The sequence below is a fragment of the Sturnira hondurensis genome, unplaced genomic scaffold (genome assembly GCF_014824575.4).
Source record: "Sturnira hondurensis isolate 20B ecotype Veracruz unplaced genomic scaffold, ASM1482457v3 Scaffold0013381, whole genome shotgun sequence".
NCBI lineage: Eukaryota > Metazoa > Chordata > Mammalia > Chiroptera > Phyllostomidae > Sturnira > Sturnira hondurensis.
The window spans coordinates 2,574,957-2,595,532 of record NW_028086012.1 but is presented as its reverse complement, the minus strand read 5'-3'; the positions used below and the strand labels follow the sequence as shown (position 1 = coordinate 2,595,532).

Genomic DNA, 20,576 nt, shown 5'->3' with positions numbered 1-20,576 from the left:
GGGGAAGGGAAGGAGCAAGAAAGGGTGAGAAATATTGACATGAGAGAGAAACATCGATCAGTTGCCCCTTGTACATGCCAGTCCAGGCATGTGCCCTGACCAGGAATTGAACGAGTGACCTTTCGCTTTGTGGGACGATGCCCAACAAACTGAGCCATACCAGTCAGGGTTCAACTATTTTTTTAAAGCTTTTATTTATTCATTTCTGGAGAGGGGGAAGGGAAGGAGAAAGAGGGAGAGACATATTGATGTGCAAGAGGAACATCTCAATCTGTTGCCTCTCATACATTTCCCAACCAGGGACCTGACCCGCAACACAGTTATGTACCTTGATCAGGAATTGAACCAGCAACCTTTTGGTTCACAGGCCAGTACCCAGTTCACTGACCCAGACCAGCCAGGGCTCAACTATTACTTTTTAATAATAACTGCTACCATCTACCTGTCATTAGGTACTGCCTGCCAGCACTGCGCTAAGCACTTTACATGCATTGTCTCACCTAGTTCTCATAACAAACTAACTAAACATAAGCCAACTTCTTTATTATCTGCATTTTTTAAAGAGAGAAATGATAGGCACAGATTGGTTAGCCTGGGGCTGAGCAGATTTGAGCTCAAGTCTCTCTGAGTGACTGGTGCCCAGCAGAACCAGTAAAAAAAAAAAGGTAGTTTCTGTGCATATAGGACTCACAGTGCAGCTGGGTTCCAGCTAGAGGGATGAGGGAGGCTTCTGTGAAAGAGAAGGAGTTTGAAGGATACAGAGGATTGGGCTTTGGGGTAGGGGGGAATTCAGGCTGAGAGAACACTGGGCAAAACCCTTCAGAGATGAGAGAGTAGAGTGTGCTGTGGTTTCTAGTCAGTGGGCTTTGGGGAATAGGGAAGTTTCTTAGGTAGGACAGTAATGAACAGATTCACATTTTATAAAGATCACTTGCAGATCGGACTGGAGAGAAGAGAAAGAGATGAATGCAAGACAAGCTAAAAAATTTGTGTTAGCCCTGGCCGTGTAGCTCAATTGGTTAGGGCATCATCCCGGTACACAAAGGTTGTGGGTCCAATCCCCAGTTAGGACACATGCAAGAATCAACCAATGAATGTGTAAATGGACGGAAGAACAAATGTTTCTATCTCTCTTTCAAATCAATGAATAAAAAAAGAAAAGAACTATTTCTGTTAGACACCCCTACCCCAAAGATGTCCACATCTTAATTCCTGGAACTTGTGGTCATGTTACCTTACGTGGCAAAAGGGACTTTGCAGATATGATTAAGTAAGGGTTTGGAGGTGGAGAGATTATCCTGCATTATCTGGATGGGCCCGATATAATCACAAAGGTCCTGTAAGGATGTGAGGGAAGCAGGAGAGCCAGAGAAGGAGACAGGGTGACAGAAGCAGAGCTCAGAGTAGTGGGGTTGCTGGCTGGGGACCACAAATCAAGAAACGATGGCAGCTTCTGCAGCAGGAACGCCTAGGAAACACTCTCCGCTAAAGTCTCCGCAAGGAACACCCCTTGATTTCAGCCCCAGAAAACCCATTTTGGACTTTTGACCTCTGGAATTGTAAGATAAATTTGTGTTGCTCTAAACCACCAGATTTGTAGTAATTTGTTATAGCAGCAGTAAGAAACTAATACATGTTGTTTGGCTACAAGCAAGCCAGGAATTCCCTGGGAGGACGCAGTTATACAACTAGCGGCCTTAGCAATGATCGGAGGAGTCAGGGGTGCTTTTGTAATCCAGATATCAAGATGGTGTAAAGGGAATTTTTGTTCCCTCCTTCAGCTTTTTCCATATGGAGGGACCTCTTTTAGAGGAACGCTCTTGCCTCACCCCCCCACCCATCTGTCCTCCCCAGAGAAGAAGAGGAATGACTTACTTGATTGGAGAGTTTGGGGAAAATGAATGGAGCTCAACTCAGCTTTTCTTCCCTTTCTCCTTTACATCTGCCTGGTCACAAGAACCATGGTTTTTTGCCCTCTTCTTCCATGCTCTAAATTTCCCAGGATTCTTACAGGGAAGATTTTCCAGTGCTTCCTGGGACCAGGTGGAGAAGATTAACTTTGGGGTTCAGTGCAAGTAAGTTCACTTACCTATCAGACCTAAAGATATGTCTCCAACTGCTTTGTTAGAAATAAGGGTGACATTATAATTTCCCTCTGTGTTACTTCTATAGCTGTCTCTCATTTGAGTGAGGCTAAAACCCAAACAAACAATTCCTTATGGATGCTCTGATTGGAATGACTCAGCTCAACTGTTTTCTATCACTGTGTCATTCTTCTCAAGATTCAAAGTCTTGGCTTGGCTTGGATCCCGTGTGCACCTCTCGGCACTAGTAGAATTCCCCCAAGACTGATTGGAATGGGAAGTAGTTCCCTAAAAGCAAATGAGTTCCCAAAATAAGAGAGAAGGGCTAATGATCAGAAAGAAATGACAGATGTCCACTGCAGGGAACTATTACAGAGGTCCAGGAGAAAGGTAGTGAGGGCCTGGGCTATGGAGGTAGAATTAATGAAACCTGACACCAGACCAGATGGGGATAAGGATATCTGAGACTTAGGGCCAGGTGACTGGGAGTGTGGGGGGTGGTGCCAATAATATTCATTCTTTAATTAATTCATTCAATATACATTTCGTGAGATTATTGTGCTTGGTGCTAGGGACCCCATGATGAACAAGGGGTCAGAGTGTCCACCCTTTTAGAACTTGCAGTCAAGAACTTAGGTGATCGCAATCCAGTGATGGAGACCGTGCTGTAGTGGGAACACAGTGGAGGGGCACCCAGCCCAGATTTGAGGGGAAGTGACATCTAAAAGAGATGAGGAGGATTGGCCTAGAGAAGAGGGAGGGGAAGGGAATTCCACACAAAGGGCATTGACTATGTGTGTAAAGGCCTGCAGGCAAGGGAGGCTGGCAAATGGGGAGAAACCACTGTACTCAGCAGAGGAATGCCTCTCTTATGTCGTGAAAATATTTTACTGCAAAGGGCTTGGGGGAAAAGCAGCCACATTGCATCCTCCAGAAGCCGAAAGGACAGAATCCTGCCTGCCTTCCTGGAAACTGAGGAGGGAGTGCAGACCAGGCCCAACCAGGGGGATGTGCCTGCCCAGGAATTTGTCCTTTGAGGGAGAGAGGCGAAGGGGTAAGACCTGTTCTTGGGGGGAGGGGAGAGTCCAGCAGCAGTGGGTGGCCAGCGGTCATTAGTGGTTTCCAACAAAGCTTCTCTGGTGCCTCATTGCTTTTGGTTCTTACCCATGTTTGAAATTGGTGAGTACCCCACATTACAGGTTTCCCTAGCTACCTAAAAGTGAACTGTTCATAGGAACACTTTTGTGAGCCAAAATGGCGTAAAGCAAAGAAACAGGTGTGATTAGTTTATAATGTTCAATATATGGAAAAATTTTGTTGAGCATTCCCGACCCAGAAATGGGTCTCAGAGATGCTTGCAGACACTGTTCGATGCCCTGACAGCGGGATGCAGAGCATAGTGCCTGGGGAGGAGCTTGGTGGACCATGTGGGGTGCAGGATGCCTCTCTCAGAGCTCGCTGCAAAACAAACTCTCAACACTATTTCTACTTTTCACCTTTTCCCCCAATAAAAGCAAAAATCCTCTTTGGAGCTCTTTGAAGGTTGGCAAAATAGGTACTTTCATAAAAGTTAAGGGGTGGGACGTGAACTTTCAAAAAGTGAAGGATACCTCTACTCAGTGAATCCCACTGAGAACCTTTATTGGCACCGAGTGCAGGCAGCATGGCTGGAGTTACAGCTCGGGAAGGTAAGGGGAGAAAAAAGAGGCCGAGGAGGCAAGGACCATGGGAATTTTCCTGGGGGCTTCCCCTCCAACAAAAGGAGGGATGCCCAGGGGAACAAGCTCCCTTCCTGCCTGCCTTTGGATGTCGAGGTAGGATGCAATGTTTAGTCATTGCACGTAACAGCCATCTGGGGCCATGAGGGGAGAGCAGAGAGGCTGACCCAGGGTCTGGCTTCACTGAGCTGCTGAGCTAACAGGTGTATCACCTTCCCGTAGAGTTTTTGTGATGGGAAGTAAACACCTAATGTTCAAGCCACATTAATTTGGGTATCCCAGGACCTGTCACTGAAAGCACCTTATGTGATGCTGCAAGTCACCTAACCCCTCTGGGCCCCAGTTTCTCTTTGTGAAGCAAGGACAGTGATACCTGCCACACAAGATCATATTTCAATAGCGAATGAGTTCATGAATGTCAAGCATTTAGCACAATGCCTTACTTATGGCAAATGCTCAGCAAATGGTCACTGCATCAAAACCATGGAGAAAACGAGTTTGGCCCAGGAGAACGTAGAGAGAAGAGGAGGAGACTGAAGACTAACCTGGGGAATGAACACTTGAGGGGAAATAGGTAGTTAGCCAAGAGTCAGAGAACGATTAGAAAGATAAGAGGAAAGCTTAAAATTTCATTCTATGCACCATACCCTTTTTCATCTGGAAAACTCCTACTCATCCTTTAAAGCCCAGTTTAAAGATCCCCTTCTCTGTGGAGCCTTCCTGGACACTTGACCCGCAGCCTCGCACTCCGAGTCAGTTGTCCTGATGCTCAGGCCCCCCCAGCACAGCCTTCTTCTTTTGCACTTGTCACCATTTATTGTGATTTTCTGCTTTTGTGTCTGTCTCCTGCCCCAGACTGTGAATGAACCCCCTGAGAGTAGGGGTGCCCTGACTGGATCTTCTGTTCCTACCGTGGGGCCAGGCAACTAGTGGTAATAAAAAAAGCCTTCGATGATCAATCACCCTGTACCAGGCACTGTGCTGAGTGCTTTACACATAGTAAATAATTTAATCCTTATGATAACTTTATGAGGTAGGTGCTATTATTAGTTCTATTTAAAGGATGAAGAAATGGAAGAACCGAGAGGTTAAGTAACTTGCCCAGGGTCATTGCTAGTAAATGGCAGAGCGGGGCTGCAGGCTCAGGTGGTCTGGCTCTCTAGCCTGCGCTATAACCACTACGCTGCATTGTCTCTCATATGTAGTGGGCACCGATAAACACTTGTTGATTGGAATGATAAGAAGTGTTACCAAAGGCAAAAAACAGAGTTTCAAGGAGTACGTTAGTCGGCTTCAGCTAAGTCATGCTGCGGTGACAGATAACTCCTAAAACACCAGTCGGCATGAATAGGTCCCATATCCGTGTCAGGCCAGCTACGGCTGCGCGCTGCATCAGGGATGCAGGCTGAAGGAACAGCTCTTAGCTAGGACAGTGCTGTTCTTAGGGGAGGGGGAACAGATACATGGAGATAGCATCTGCTTGCGCTAGCGAGAGCGTGTGGTGTACATCTTTTCCCAACTCCATGCTCAATGATGTTGTCTTAGTAGCTTGAAATCAGTTATGGTGGGAGTGTTCATATTGTAGGAATCGGTGAATTGGAGAATGTTTTGTTAAACATTTAACCAGCACAGCACTGGAAAAGGACAATGATATTAGCCTTTAACGCTTCCGCCCAGAAATGTCACAGGTCATGGAAATGCCAAAGCAAGTCTCATGACCAAACTGTAACCAAGGGGCTCAGGAATATACTTCTTCCCCTGTGAGGGGCCCAGGGGAAGGAGCTATGGGTATTTTTGAACAATAACACAATCTGGAGCAGAGACGAGGACTGAGGAAAGCACCTCGGATTTGGCCTCAAAGGGTTTGCTCCCTTTAACGAGGAAGCTGTTTCAGTTGGAGGTTGGGGTGAGGGGTGGATTGAGGTGGGTGACGTATGAGTTGAGATCCCTCGTTCTTGAGGCTATTCAGGGGAAGGAGGGAGACAGGTGAGCTGGTGGGAGTGTTCATATTGTAGGAATATGAGGGGTAGCCAGGTGGAAGGCAAGGCATCTTCAAGAAAGAAGCAGCCTGCTTATGGGTGGGCTGCAGTGTCGTTTTTAGTGTTAACTAACCTCTTTCTGCAAATGCGGTTTTTCTACCTTCGTGCCAGGGGTGACACTAGAAAAGGCAAAGAACGAAAGAGAAAGAGTCTCATTTGAGGGTTCTCAAGGCCAAGGCCCCGACCCAAGGACAAGAAAAGCAGAAGAAACAGTCAGTTCCCAGCTGCCAGAAATGAAACGAAACTCCTTTGCTCAGAGGGAAGAAGAGAAAGTAAAGGTGCTGAACTATTGCAGGTGAATGAGAACTGGGTCTTGGGGCTGGCCTCTCCCTGCCCTGAGGGTGGGTGGCATGTGGAGTGGCAATGCTAGGATTCTCAGACAGGTGTGGGTCATCCTGGAAGAGGACCTGTCCCTTTTCTGGAGGCAGGGGGCCAGTGTGAGGGCCTAAAAAAGCCCAGGACCACAGAGACCCATCCCCACCCATGATGCAGAGCAAGGGCCTGAGACACCCCCCGGGTCCCCTCGTGGCCCAGTGTGCTGCAGGGGATAGCAGAATGTGTTCCTGCCCATTGTGGGTTGGAGGCCAGTGGGGACCAGCGACCTGTGTACCAAAAGAGGCCTCGAAGGGGGTGCCTGTGGACTGACTGAGGCAGGATAGTGAGAAGCTAGGAAAATTCCTTGGCAAGTGGAATAGGGAAACCGAGACAAGTAGCTGAACAAACTGGCTGAGCAATTTACAGCCAGATGCAGCAGGTCCCCTCCCTAGAGGTAACATCTAGGCCTCAGTTGTATTTGGGCTTCATGCCCAGAAAACCAGCAAAACCAGGTGGGCAAGGCCAGGACCAGCTGCAAGGACTAACACTGTGACTAAAGACCCCTTGCCCTGTCATTGACTGATCAGTGGAGACCAGGACCCTGAAAGGGCACACCTGGGACACTGATGAATCCTCTGCTGAAACCCTCCCCTGAGATTCCCTCCTGCAAGAGATAAAAGCCTCCAGACAAAGGGCTCGTGCTCTTTCTTTCCCTCTGGGGAGCAACTGTGCCATTCCCTTTCCCCTCTTCTTCCCTCACAGACACATATCTCTAAGGGACGCTGAGACCCAGAGGAGTAACGGGCAGCGACGGCTCGTCCCAGACTAGCCCCCTGAACCTGTCTCACGGCCCCCTCCTCTCTGACCTCCCAGGGAGCTAAGGCAGCCCCAGCTCTCCTCTTGCTTCCTCCGCATGAGGCTTTTCCTTGTTTCACAGTCCTCAGCTTTAATAAACATCCTCGTAGTCACCTGGGCTCATGTTGTAACATCTTTTCTACATGAAGTCAAGAACCCCCATACTGCTGGCTGGTTCTAGGCAGACCCACACAAGGCCAGGTCCCCTGTCTGGTAACGTGACGACTGGACAGCCCATGGGACCCAAGACAGCCCTTCAGGCCCTCTTGGGAGGAGGCTGGTACAGAGCTGCTGCCATCGCCCCAGGCCCACAGTCCCTTATCGAAAAGTGCAATTCAGAACTGGGAATTCTTTTGGACTTTGGACAACAGTGATACAGGGAAGCTGCATGCTGCGTTAGGCAACACTGCTTAGTATTGCCCCTTAGTATTGGGGCAGCCCCAGGTAATGAAAGACATTAATAGAGTCCTTATCTTTCAAACTGAATGTCTTTCTGGTCAGATTTGCTGACAAGTTAATTTTGGTGCCAAATTAAAAAAAAAAATCTTTCCTAGATCAGTCCTGGGAGTCAGTGTGACTTCTCCTTTTCCTGCTTCTCTGTCCCACAGACCCACGCGGTCAGCAAGTTCCGCCCACCTTAGCACCTCTCAGGTCCATCTCCCACTTCCACCCCTCCTGCCGCAGCACTGCCTCAGGCTGCCTTCCCCTCTCCCCAGGGTTATCACAGCGGTCTGTCTCCCGCTGGCCGGCAGACTCAGGTTTCTGTTCCCGACTGCCCCCAGAGGAATTACTCTAGAATACAAACCTCATGGGTGTCCCAGTGGGATGCTGGTGTGCTTAACTGAAAAATGCCAGCAGAATTAAAGGATGGCCCTGTACTTACCCATCTGGATAAGCAGCAGACAATGTGTATGCTCCCAGGTGGAGGTACAGGTGGCTCAGGCCTTCTTCCAAAGTCCCATATGGAGAGGGATGCTGCTGCCACCCACAGATGAAAGATGCTCTGGAGCATGAGAAGCTCCCACCTCCCATTCTCAGGAGTATGGTTCCCTCGTGGCTCCTTCTGACTGCTCAGGCAGGAGCTGGTTATGTGCCTACCTGCTCATCGGGTACAAATAACTAGCAGAAAACACACATCCCAGAGTCAGTTTCTTAGGTGTGGGAGGACCAGGCATCAGTCTGCCTGGGAGCTCTCCCTAAAACCCCCAAATCCATAGCTGGCCTCCGGAGAGGTTGGCTGGCCACGTTCATGGCCCTGTTTCATAGGTTGCACTGGACTTGGCAGTCAGGAACCAAAGCAGGCCAGGAGGTCAGCTCTGTCTATTTGTGCCAGACAAAATCCCTGGCCTGAGAAGCAAGCGAAGCGACCCTGGTCTCAGCTCCTGCATGTGGGAGAGAGAAATGGCCCCTCCGGGTTTCTGGCTGTTTCAGACTCGATGAAGAAAACAGCCACAGGGCTTCCATCTTACACTTGCATTTTGGTGATCAAGCTGATTCATAATTTATTTTTTTAAAAGTACCACTTTGCCCTGACCAGTGTGGGTCAGTTGGTTGGGCATTGTCCCGCAAAGCGAAGAACCACCAGTTTGGTCCCTGGTCAGGGTACATGCCTGAGATGCGGGTTTAGTTCCCAGTCAGGGTGCAAACGGCAACCGATCGATGTCTCTCTCTCACATTAATGTTTCTCTCCCTCTCTTTCTCCTTCCTTTCCCCTCTCTCTATAAATAAATAAACAAACAAATAAATAAGATCTTTTTAAAAGTTACCATTTGTTGAGCATCTATTTGTCCAAGGCCCCGTGTTCAGCTTTCCACATACGACCTCATCGAGTCATAACAATACCCTTGCTGTGCCAGAACTGTTCATTAGCCATATGTTCTGGATGGGAAACCGAGTCCATCACGGTTAACTGGCTTGCTTGAAATCATGTAGTTAGTGAAAGCTCCCACCACACAGGTGCTGTTGTTACCAAATGGACCTGTGGCGGGGATAAGATACTATTACCAAATGGATGCCCCCTTGCCCCAGGGTCCCTCGTACTAGGTTCGCCTTGCCTGCTGCCAGGGAATTATGTCTCTCAATGTCAGAGATCGGTGAAAAGGAAAGGAATTACTCATTCAAAAGTTATACAGACTTAAGAGTGATGACTAAGAGTCCTTTCACCCCTGCCCTTCCTGCAGCGCCTCTCCCGCATTCTTCCAAACTGCTACGAGAGCTGCATGGCTGCTGCATCTTGCTTTCCAGCTTCCTAAGCTGCACGGCCAGGGGAGCTCCAGAGCCACGTGGTCCCGACTTTCTCTCGCCAAAGCCATGTGGTCCCTCCTAGCATGAGTGCCATCCATGCCTGGGTTTAAATCCCAGAGCCAATCTTCCTTGGCAGCCCCGTTTACGACTCCTCCCACAATCGGCTATTCCTGCCAGCATTCCCATATTTTTCCAGCTTTTCTGGGCTGCCAAAGCTCTCACTCAGGCACTGTAACCAGGGGGAGTTGCCTCCAATTACATCCTGGGTGGAAGTCACTCCCATCTCCCTGGCTCAAAGCATGACCACAGCTATTTAACATATCTGTGAAACCAGTTAAAAGTGAAGACTCTCAGTGTTTTTCCCATCCCCTAGTTCAGACTTGTGGGGGTGAGGGCATCCATATTTTTTTGATATTTCCTGAGTTCTGGACCCCATTACAAATCCCTATTTGGGGGCCCCCTGGCTGCACCCTGTTACACTGTCTTTTGTGGTCAGCTATACTGTTTTCTCACAGATGTTTGGTGTCCTTTCCTATTACATGTCCCAGCCCTGTTAAACTTAGGCAAGAGGACATGACTTGCCTTGGCCAATGAAATGTGAACAGAAATGACATATGTGCCACTTCCAGCCAGAAGCTTTTGACAGACAGTGCACGATTCTTTCCATTTTCCCTGCATCTACAGCCACAGAAGTTTGTGTTGTGATGCAGCCCCCACCGACCAAGCCCCTGAGAACCACCCTCCGTCAGAGGCCTCCGTCCACTCAGATGAGTACATCATATGGGTAAGAAATTAATTTTGATGTTTGAAGCAACTGAGATTTTCCAAGTTGTTTCTTTTTTACTTTTGACTTTCACCTGAGGATATGTTTTTATGGATTTTTGAGAGAGATCTGTGGCTGGAGGATCCTGGCAGGAGCACCGGCGGCCGAGCCTCAGACCTGGAGCCGGAGCAGCGCTGCAAACGGTTGGCTGTGGAGAGGTCTGGCCCGGGCCCCAGCCCCTCAGCTGAGGGCTCTGACTCAGGCTCTGTTTACCCTCCTGAGTCATGGAGGTGAAGAGATCTCTCACCAGGAGACATTCAGGTGGAAAGTCGTGGCCCAAGCCAAGCAGCTTTTCCTGCAGCCCGCCTTCAGGAGAGGTGCCTGCCCCCACCAGCCCCAGCTAGGGAGTTGCCCCTTCCCTGGATGGCAAGGTGGACCCTTGACGTGGCCTTTGTGTGGAAGGTGGTGTTGACTCTGTGGCTGGTCCTTCTCTAGCACTGCTTCTCCATCGGCATCACTTTCTACAACAAATGGTCGATGTAGAGCCTCCACTTTCCCCGTCCTTGACGATGCTGCCCCTGGCTGAGGTCTTCCTGTTCTCTGTCCTGTCCTGGGTTCTGGGTCAGCGCACACTCCAACCACAGGGCCCACGTGCTGCGGAGCTGGCCTGACTACCTCAAAGTAGCTCCAACAACACTGGCAAAGGCGCTGGATGAGGGCTCATCCAGCTGGAGCGCCCTCTGCATCACGGCCTCACTGTGCACGGCGACCAGATCCTCAGCCGCCCTCTTCATCTTGATCTTCTCTCTGCTCTTCGAGCTGGAGGAGCTATGTGCGGCGCTGCTCCTGGTGGTCTCCCTCTTCGCCCGGGGCCTCTTCATGTTCACCTGCAAGTCCATGTAGTTCAATGTGGAGGGCTTTGCCTTGGTGCTGGGGATGACTTTCGTTGGTGGCATTCTCTGGACCCTCACCCGGATACTCCTGCAGAAGGCGGACCTTGGGCTCCAGACCCCACTGACGCCATATTCTACCCACAGCCACTCATGTTTCTTGGGCTCTTCCTACTCTTTGCCATATTTGAAGGTCTCCATTTGTCCACATCTGACAAAATCTTCCGTTTCCAGGACACAGGGCTGCTCCTGAGGATACTTGGGAGCCTCATCCTTGACAGGATTCTTGCCTTTGATTTGGACTTCTTGGAGTTCCTCCTGGTTTCCAGAACCTGTTGCCTCACTCTCTCCATTGCCAGCACTTTAAAGGAAGTCTGCACGTTGCTGTTGGCAGCTCATCTTGCTGGGTGATCAGATTAGCCTCCTGGACTGGCCGGGCTTCCTCTGCCTCTCGGGAATATCCCTGCATGTCATCCTCAAGGCCCTGCCCTCCAGAGGGGGTGGCAGCCTAAACCCTCCAAGGGGCTGGGTTCTAACCCTGACTTGGAGCTGCTGCTGCTTCAGAGCAGCCAGCGGGAGGAAGATGGCAACGAAACGGTGGATGAGGAGGAGTCCATTGTGGCCCAGGGACAGCAGCGACCTGCCAGGGAAGTGGCTTGGAAGCAGGCCTCTCCCAACCTTCATGCCAAACGGTAGTGCAGAGACCTGGTGGTTCCTCACAGCAGCTGGTGGCAGCAGGCCAGGAGTGTCCCGGCCCGGGCCTGGGTAACACGCAACCACCTGGTGGGGCTGGGTCAGGGAGTTGGTCAAACAGAGCACTGAGCACCAGGCCCGCCTTGGGCCTGGCTGAAGCAGGGCCCAAGTGGTGCTGGAGTCACAGAGGAAGAAGGGAAGGCTGTCCTCAAATGCTTGCCAGGGTTACGATTCCAGAGACGTTTCTAAGGAGACTGGTCTGGACTGAGGAGCAGTTGGGATGTGGAGATGCAGAGGCTCTGGACTTTTCACCTGACAGTCTTTTCTCAGAGAGCAGGCATATTTATAGTTTGGGAATAAAGGGCTCACAGTCAAAGAAAAAAAAGGAAAAGGGGGAGAGAGAGAGAAATATCAATGTGAGAGCAACATCAATCAGTGGCCTCCCATACCCTCCCCAACTGCAGATGGAACCCAAGTTTTTTCTTCCTGTAGCAAAACCTCGCTCGTCCTAACTGATCTACCCCACTGTGGGGTCAGAATAAAGAAACTGGATAAGAGGCTCTTACCAAGTGGGCCGAGACCTACTCACTACGGACTTTGAGGTCCAGATTCTCTTACGCAGCTCAGCCACCTCCCACCTGCGGAACATACCCCCTTTTCTGTGCCCTTCTGGGGCTTCACAATCCCACCTGACCCAGAACCCACTTCCCAATCTCTGTGACAGGCTTCCTGTCCCTTCGACACCCAAACCACAACACTGAGATGTGGTTTTCTGAAGAACTGGCTAAGTCCAATCCATCCAAACAAATAGATCCTTTCAGCTACTGTTTTGAGGTCACTGTGGGCAAATGCTGATTTTCATAAATGCTACTGGCCTTCTAAGAAAAGGATTATGATGTTAACAACAACAAACACACACTATGTTGGAAAATGTTGCGCACTGGACACTGTGAGAATACCCTTGTGAAATGAACCAGAAGTTCTATTGGAAAATGGTGATGCAGAGCAGAAGGCGCTGGTTGGAAGTGCTCCTAGAACAACGTTCATCGAGCACCTACTGGGCCTGACCGTCAGAACTCTGTGGTCCCTGTGTCAGGGAAGTCAGGTGGTTGTGGAAGCAGATGACTGAGTGAGCAGTGGGTGAGAGTACAGTGTAATAAATGAGGTCGGTTGCTTAACTCAGTCATTCATTCAGCGGATGCATATTTATGGAGCTTTCCTGATAAGCTAGGGACTGAAAATACAATGTCACAAGGCAGGAACACAAGGCGCTATGGGGGCATTTAGCAGGAGCACATAACTCAGTCTGGGGTGGAGGGGTGTGGGGTTTTGGGGTGACCTTTAAAAAGACGTGACTCCAGAACCGAGTCCTTGAAGGGTGAGCAGGAAGGAAACAGCAAAGAAGAAGGGGGAAGGGTATTCCAGGCAGGGGAAATAGTTGAAGCGAAGGTCTGGAAGCATGATGAGCTTGGTGCATTTGGAAAGTGCAAGCAGTTTGGTAGGACTACAGCGTGGAGTTTAAATGACAGAGGGACAAGCGACCAGGCTGACAGGACTAAATCTTAGAGGGTCTTAGGTACTGAGTTCAGGTGCTTTGACTTAATTGAAGACGGTAGGAGCCATTGGGAGAGTTCTGAGTTATAGTATTTATTAGTTAGAAAGCACATTCAACGACTATAACAAAGACTCCAAAATAACAATGGCTTAAACACGATAGACGTCTCCATCTCCCGTATGAAAGAACCTGGGTAGGGAAGCTGGAGTGGGCGTGGCAGCTCCACATTCATCAGGAGCCCTGGGTCCTTCTGGCATGTTGCTCTGACATCCTCAATATATCGCTTCCTTCTTGGGGTCCAAGAGGGCAGCTGCAGCTTCTTTCATCACTTCCGCATTCGAGCCAGCAGGGGGAGGAAAGGGGTCATGGAAAACACACCTCTTCCCTTTAAAGGCATAACCTAGAACTTGCACACATCACTTTTGTTAACATTGCACTGTCCAGAATTTAGTCACATGGCTATCACTAGCAGCCAGGGTGCTGGAAAAGGTCATTTTTATTCTGGACAGACATACACTTAAGTGTAGAGGCTCTATTACTAAAGGAAAATTGGATGCTGGGGGACAACTAGTCATCTTCAGCAGGAAGTGACCACACTGCTTGCATTTCGGAAAGCTCCTTCTCGGAAAGGGTGGAGAATGGACTGGTAAGAGATCAGAGCCAAGGGAATAATTCAAATGAGAGCTACTAAGGCCTGAACCAAGGCAGAAACATTTGGGGTGGGGGAAGTGGGCAAAGGCTTAGGAAATATTTGAAAGGTGAATGGCCAGGACATGATGACTAATTGACTGTTCTTCTAATTACTTTACTTATCAAAATACCGTGCTTAGCAGAGTGCCTGGCATACAGGAAGTGCTTATGAGTAAATGAGTGTGTGATTTGAAAGAGGAGTGAATGAGTGAGTGAATGAATGAGGCGAAAGAGGAGGAGTCCAGGATAATACTAATAATGGCTCCTGGAACAAGTTTGATTGAGAAATATCAACACTTAAAGGTAGATCAAATATTCTTTAAAAACATAACTTCTACCAACTGTAATCTGTCATTCTCCCTCCGGTCCCCTTGATGACATCTTCACCTCGGTCCAAAACTGAGTCACTTTTAATTATTAATGAAGTCTCTTGTTTTGGGCATTTACTTGGCCTTTCCCTTTTTATATTTTAAAAGATTTTATTTATTCATTTTTAGAGGGAAGGGAGGGAGAAAGAGGGACAGAAAAATTAATGTGCAGTTGTCTCTGCCTTGCCCCCAACTGGGAACCTGGCCTGTAACCCAGGCTTGTGCCCTGATTGGGAATCGAACTGGCGGCTCTTTGGTCTGCAGGCCGTGCTCAGTCCACTGAACCACACTAGCCAGAGCTTCCCTTTTTCAAAGGTCAGTTGCTACTGGACTCAAAGTCCCAGCAGGTAGACTTACGGCAGAGGAGAAGATGGGCGTGGTCTGCTTTCCTCCGCTAGTGGGGAGGAACAAAGAGAAAAAAAGGACTTGCTTCCTTAGGAAGCCCCTGCTGGCCCTTGGCTGACCCCCTTTTTACTGCTCCGGTGGCCCTGCTCCTGTCCTCTTGTCATCGAGGCTGTTCAGCTCGTTATCTATAGACACAGTGTGCGGGGGCAAGGGGGTCCTTCAGGCCATGCTGATGAAGGGCTTTGTGACGAACAGCTCCCCTCTGTTGGTGACGGTGGGCTCACCTTCCATGGCTCACATCCATGCCCCCAGCAGGCCTGCTGCCTTCATCACTTCTACTCTCTGCAGCCCCATTCCCAGGGCCTGTGGACGTGGGCAGGCTCTGTCTTTCTTCTTCTTTCTCCCTCGTCGCCTGGTCACATCCTTGGCCTTCTCTCTCCAGTGCCCTTTCCCTTATACCAGTAGCGCCTGGGTGGACCGGCAGGTGCAGTCAGTGGCCCAGCTGACATCCGCCAGGAATGAGAGGTCAGACGGCCTCTGGTGGCAAACTGGGTGAATTATTCCCTTGGCTCTGTTGCAATTATCTGTGTCTGTGAAGCAGATCACCCCAAATCAAACCGCCTAAAACAACCACCATTCTATCATGCTCATGAACTCTGTGGGTCAGGAATTTGACAGGGCACGGGGGGGGGGCATGGCTGGGCTCTGCTTGCGGTGGGCAGCCTCCAAGACTGTGTCCAATGACCCGAGCCTCCCACCATTCATGCCCTTGTGCCGTCCCTTCCTGCTTTGTATCAGGGGTGGTCTGAGTGGCCAATAGAGTGTGGTAGAAGCGATAGTATGTAATTTCAAGTAGGTTAGAAGAGATGTGGTCTCTGCCTCGCTGTCTTTTGGACCGCCCACTCTGGGGGAAGCCAGCTGCCCTGTCTTGAGGATACTCATGCATGGAGAAGCCCATCTGGAAAGGCACTGAGGCCTCCTTCCAGCAGCCACATGAATGAGCTTGGAAGTGAATCCTCTAGCCCCAGAGAGCCTTAGGTGACTGCAGCCCTGGCCGACAGTGTGACTCCGATTTCTTAAGAGACGGACCCTGCGTCAGAATCACCCAGATATGCTACCCTCGAGTTCCTGACCATCAGAAACGGTGTGAGATGATAAACGTTTGTTGATTTAAGCTGTTCGAGTTGTTGATTTAAGGAGTAATGTGTTAGGCAGCAACGGATAGCTAATACACTGCTCTATGACGTCTGCGTGCTTAGCTGGAAAGACTCGCGTGGCGGGGCTAAAATCACCTGGGAGGCTGCTTTGTTCACATGGCTGGTGCCTGGGCTGGCACTGTCACCTGCAGCACCTACACGTGGCCTGTCCACGTGTGGCTTGACTTCTCACAGCATAGCAGCTGGGCTCTGACACAGAGTGCCTCAAGGAAGAGTGTCTGTAAAGTGAGTTTTCCTGAAGTCACGTGGGATATCTGTTGTTAGACGGGAGTCACCAGGGCTGGCCCAGGTTCAAGGGGAAGGGATTTGATTGTTCCTCTTTTTTTTTTTCAAATATTGAGTAGTCATGATATTTTTATTTTTTAAAAAATTTTATTTATTTTTAGGGAGAGGAGAGAGGAAGGGAGGGAGAAAGAGAGGGAGAGAAACATCAGTATATGGCTGCCTCTCGCACGCCCCCATGGGGGACCTGGCCTGCAACCCAGGCTTGTGCCCTGACTGGGAATCAAACCAGTGGCCCTGTAGTCTGAAGGCTATTACTCAATCCACTGAGGCACAGCAGCAAGGGCTGATCGGTCCTCTTGCTGAGGGAGTGATAGGGTCCCATTGGAGAGGAGCAAGTCGGGGAGGGTGGCTATCTTTGCAAAATACAGTCGGATTCACCTGCCCTGCCTCAGGGAGAGGAAACCATCCAATGCCCCTGCTCTGGCCTCAGGGAGAGAGGGACAGGCGGCTCCTCTTTGGCTCCTCTTCGGCCTCCAGCTCAGGGAGTGGTGCTGGTTCTACTGCAATGTCACATCCTGCCCTGAGGGGACACAGCTGTCCTCTGAGCTTGGAAGGTGAAGCACTTCATGCTTTTTGTCCTCAGCTCCAGATTCTGGTGCTAATTCTACTTTTCTGGGTAAAAAGGAAAGGCCTGACACCTTGTCCTACCAAGGCACATGACCCTTTCTCTGCCAGGAACTGTGCTAAGCACTTGACCTCAGTCAGTCCTGCACTCACCCCAGTAGCTAAAAATTATGATCCCATTTTACAGGGGAGGAAGTCACCTGACCAAGGTCACACAGCCAGAGGTGGCAGAACAGGGACTCAGCACTCTGACCCCTAAGTTCATGCTCTACGGGCCCTGGGATTCCAGAAAGCCTCTAGAAGATGCTGGAGCCTAAGCCCTGGTCTTCTCAGAGCCTGCCAAGGGTGAGGCCTGTGTGAGTGGTGTGAGTGGCAGGGCCTGGGGGGAGGTGCTCACGTGAGGCCTGGTCTGCCAAGCCCTGCCTGAGGGTTGGGTTAGTTGTCAGGGGAATGGGTGAAAGGGGAGGAGAAACAGGAGAGGGAGAATCCATTTTTACTTTCTTTTCAGCTTGTCCCCAGCCAATGAGTTTTCCAGTGGTGGGGTGAGGGTGTGTGGGGGGGTGACCTCAGCCTTGGACTCACTGCCCCTCTGTGTTTGTCAGAACAAAACCCTGTCTCTGTCCTAGAATGTCTGATTGGAGAGCCCTCTGAGCTCTGAGGACTGTGGACGCTGCATCTTGGAGTGATATCCGGCCCCAGTGAACAGGTCCAGCCTGCCCTGCCCTGCCCTCCCCCCACCTTCCTACCCACCTCTGCTTCCCATCATGCTGTGCTTCCAAGGGTCAGCTGTGACAGCTCCCAGCACCTGTTGCCTGCCAGGCGCTGAGCTCATGTTGGAGACCCAGAAATAAATGAGATACAGCTTCTGTCCTGAAGCAGGTCCCAGTCCCGCAGAAGGGGAAACAGGAGACATTAACTAGGAGATGGTGGGTTAAGGGCACATGGAATGAGGGTCAGAATCGCACAGAGGTGGGAGGGCCGAACTCAGCAATAAAAAGGAATGAACCACGGAGACGAGTAACAGCGTGGATGAATCTCAGAATCACCACACAGAGCAAAGAAGCCAGACACAAAAGAACACAGACTGTGTGAACCCATTTTTATGGAGTTCTAGACTGGGCCAGACTGTGGATCATCTGTAGATAGAAATAGCTATGCACCAGTCAGGGCACATGCCTGGGTTGTAGTCCAGTTCCCTGCAGGCCAACTCCCAGCAGGGGATGCACAAAAGGCAACCATACATTGATGTTTCTCTCCCTCTCTCCTTCCCCTCTAAAGATAAATAAATAAATAAAATCTTTAAAAAAAAAAAGAAAGATTCCTAAATCTGTTTAAAAAAAAACACAAAGAAATAGCTATGCAGTTGGTTGGGATTAGGGGGATGGACTGGGAAGGGACGTGCAATGATGGATATTCTGAGGGCGAGGGATATTCTGTGGTGATGAAGATGTTCTGAATGCGGATGGGAGTGTGGGTTACAGGAGGGTTTTTGATAGTTGAAACTGACCAGACTGCACATCAAAGGTCTGTGACTTTTACCATATGTAAATTACATCTGTGATGGGCCGTATTCAAAATAGCCCTCCGTGCCCTGGCTGGTGTGACTCGGTTGGGTGTCGTTCTGTGGAACAAGAGGTTGTAGGTTAGATTCCCGGTCAGGGCACGTGCCTGGGTTGCTGGTTCGGGCCCTGGTTGGGCCTCATGTGAGAGGGAGTCGATAGATGTTTCCCTCTCTCTAAAAAATAAAATAAAATAAAATTAGTCTCCAGCTACCTCTGCCCCCTGGTGTGCTCACCCTCGTGCCGTACCCCTACCCTGCCCACCCCCCCACAGTGTGTCAGGTTGGTCTGCGTGGCAGAAAGAACGTGGCAACAGTGACGGTATGTCACTGCTGAGATTAGGTATAAAGGATACTGTTCTGTCTTGGTCTTGCTTTCTCTCCTTCTGTCGGATGGCTTGTTCTGGAAGAGGCCATGTGTTGAACTCCCAATGGAGAACGGCACACGGCAAGGAACTGGGGCCTCTTGCCAACAGCGATGTGAGCGAGCTTACGGTAAGTGGAGCCCTCAGTTCCAGCGAACGCCTTCAGCCGTCTGCATCCTTGGCACACTGCTTGACCGCAAACTCACGAGAGACCTTGAGCCTGGCCACCCAGCTGAGCCGTTTTCCTGATTCCTCATCCTCAGACACTGTGTCAGATAATACGTTTGTTGTTTGAAGCCATTAACTCGTGGGAGTTATTTCTTTGGCAGTTACAAATGAAAAATACAATATTTCAATAAACTGAAGTTGCGGGGTAAACATCTTCTAAGTGCTCCTGGCCCAGATGGCTTTCCCAGGAACCTTCAAGTGCCTTCTGTGACTCAGACTTCTGGGCTCCGTCTCCATGGTGGGGGAAAGAGGGGCCTGAGGCTCTGTCTGCAAGTCAGGAGCTGGGGTCTCCTAAACAGCCACAGCCCCACAACAGCTACAGACAGCGCCCAGGCCCATCCCTACTGTGCAGAAAGGACTCCAGAAATGCCCCCTCCCCACCCCTGGGTACCTGCAGGCACTCACCTGGGGCTCAGAACTTAATGACTGCTATTTTGAGAACACTTTCTGTGTGTTGGGTGATATGCAGAGTGGTCTAATTCTTTCCAACAAACTTCTGAAGAAGATTATTACTAAACCTATTTTCCAGAGCAGAAAACTGAGACTCAGAACGCTGGGGCAAACTGTCAAGATCATAGATAGAGCTGCCAGGGTGTGGCAGCTTCAGATTCAAATCCAGATTTGCCTGACCCCCAGAGAGAGAGGCAGGCAAGTGGCAACCCCAGACCTGAGAATACTTTTCCCTGTGAGAACAAGCCACACCTCCTGCCATTAGAGAAAAGCCACAATCTCAGCCCGGATTCCCTAGGGTGATGATACGAAGGGACTGGAGCATGATATCCAAGCCACCAAGAGTCTCAGAGACCATAGGGGTCACAGAAGGGAGAATAGACTCAGGAGGGAAAGTGATTTTTCCAAGGACTCCCATCCAGGGGCGGCTTTGGCATAGGGCAAGGAGAGAAAAAGGGAAGCTGAAGGCAACAATAATGAACTTGAGATCTCATAATTTGGGTCAGCCCCACAATGGGGTTGACCAGTGTCACACAGATGGTCCCGGTGAGAGCCGAGGCAGCCCCAGGGCCATCACAGAAGGGCTCTGAGGGCAGTGCCTGGCCCATGGCAGGGCCTGACGAAAAGCACTGTGCCATTCATTTCCCATGACCTTGGGTTGCCTCGTTCATTCATTCATTCATTTATTATTATTGACCATCTGCTATGTGCTGTTTTAGAAACTTGGGCTATTTCCACGAACACAAGATCCTTGTCTTTATGAAGCTTAAAATACACAGATTTCACATATGTAAGTTCTAAAGTATCTTAGAAAGTCAAAGGTGCTGTAAGATAAGAAAGAGTAAAGTGGGATAGGAGGACCAACAGTGACAGCAATGAGTACGAAGGGCGGGGGGTTGAGATTTTAAAAAAAATATTGTATTTATTTATGTTTAGAGGAGAAGGGAAGGAGAGAGGTAGAAAAATATCAACGTAGGGTTGCCTCTTGTGCATCCCCTGCCGGGAACTGGCCCGCAATCCAGGCATGTGCTCTGACTGGGAATCAAACCACAGTTGCTTGGTTTGCAGGCCTGCGCTCAATCCACTGAGCTGAACCAGCCAGGGCTGGGGGTTGAGATTTTAAAAGGGATCGGGTAGGTCTCCTCGAGAATGTTTCCTTTGAAGGAGGTTAGAGGCCGCCGTGCCCAGAGTGAGCCACATGGATATCCAGAGAAAGACACTGTGGGTAGAGCGCACACTGATATATGTTTTAGGAGTGAAGGGGAATTACATTTGTAACTTACTCTAACAGTTCAGGATAAATAAATTATATAGACAGATAGAGCTAGGGAGATATTATGTATGTATATA

At 49.8% G+C, this 20,576-nt stretch overlaps 2 long non-coding RNA genes and 1 pseudogene across 2 annotated transcripts; 2 read left to right on the top strand and 1 right to left on the bottom strand.

Annotated features, from left to right (window-relative positions):
• Nucleotides 1-1,368: 1,368 nt before the first annotated feature.
• On the top strand, nt 1,369-7,057 carry LOC118997657 (uncharacterized). Its single transcript, XR_005068708.1, has 3 exons — nt 1,369-1,559; nt 5,953-6,136; nt 6,919-7,057. It is a non-coding gene; the product is annotated as an uncharacterized LOC118997657 (long non-coding RNA).
• Nucleotides 7,058-10,229: 3,172 nt separating this feature from the next.
• Nucleotides 10,230-11,830, top strand: LOC118997656 (solute carrier family 35 member C2-like; annotated as a pseudogene).
• A 2,488-nt stretch (nt 11,831-14,318) lies between these two features.
• On the bottom strand, nt 14,319-16,601 carry LOC118997655 (uncharacterized). Its single transcript, XR_005068707.1, has 2 exons — nt 16,246-16,601; nt 14,319-14,415 (listed from the first exon to the last, which is right to left on the bottom strand). It is a non-coding gene; the product is annotated as an uncharacterized LOC118997655 (long non-coding RNA).
• Nucleotides 16,602-20,576: the final 3,975 nt, after the last annotated feature.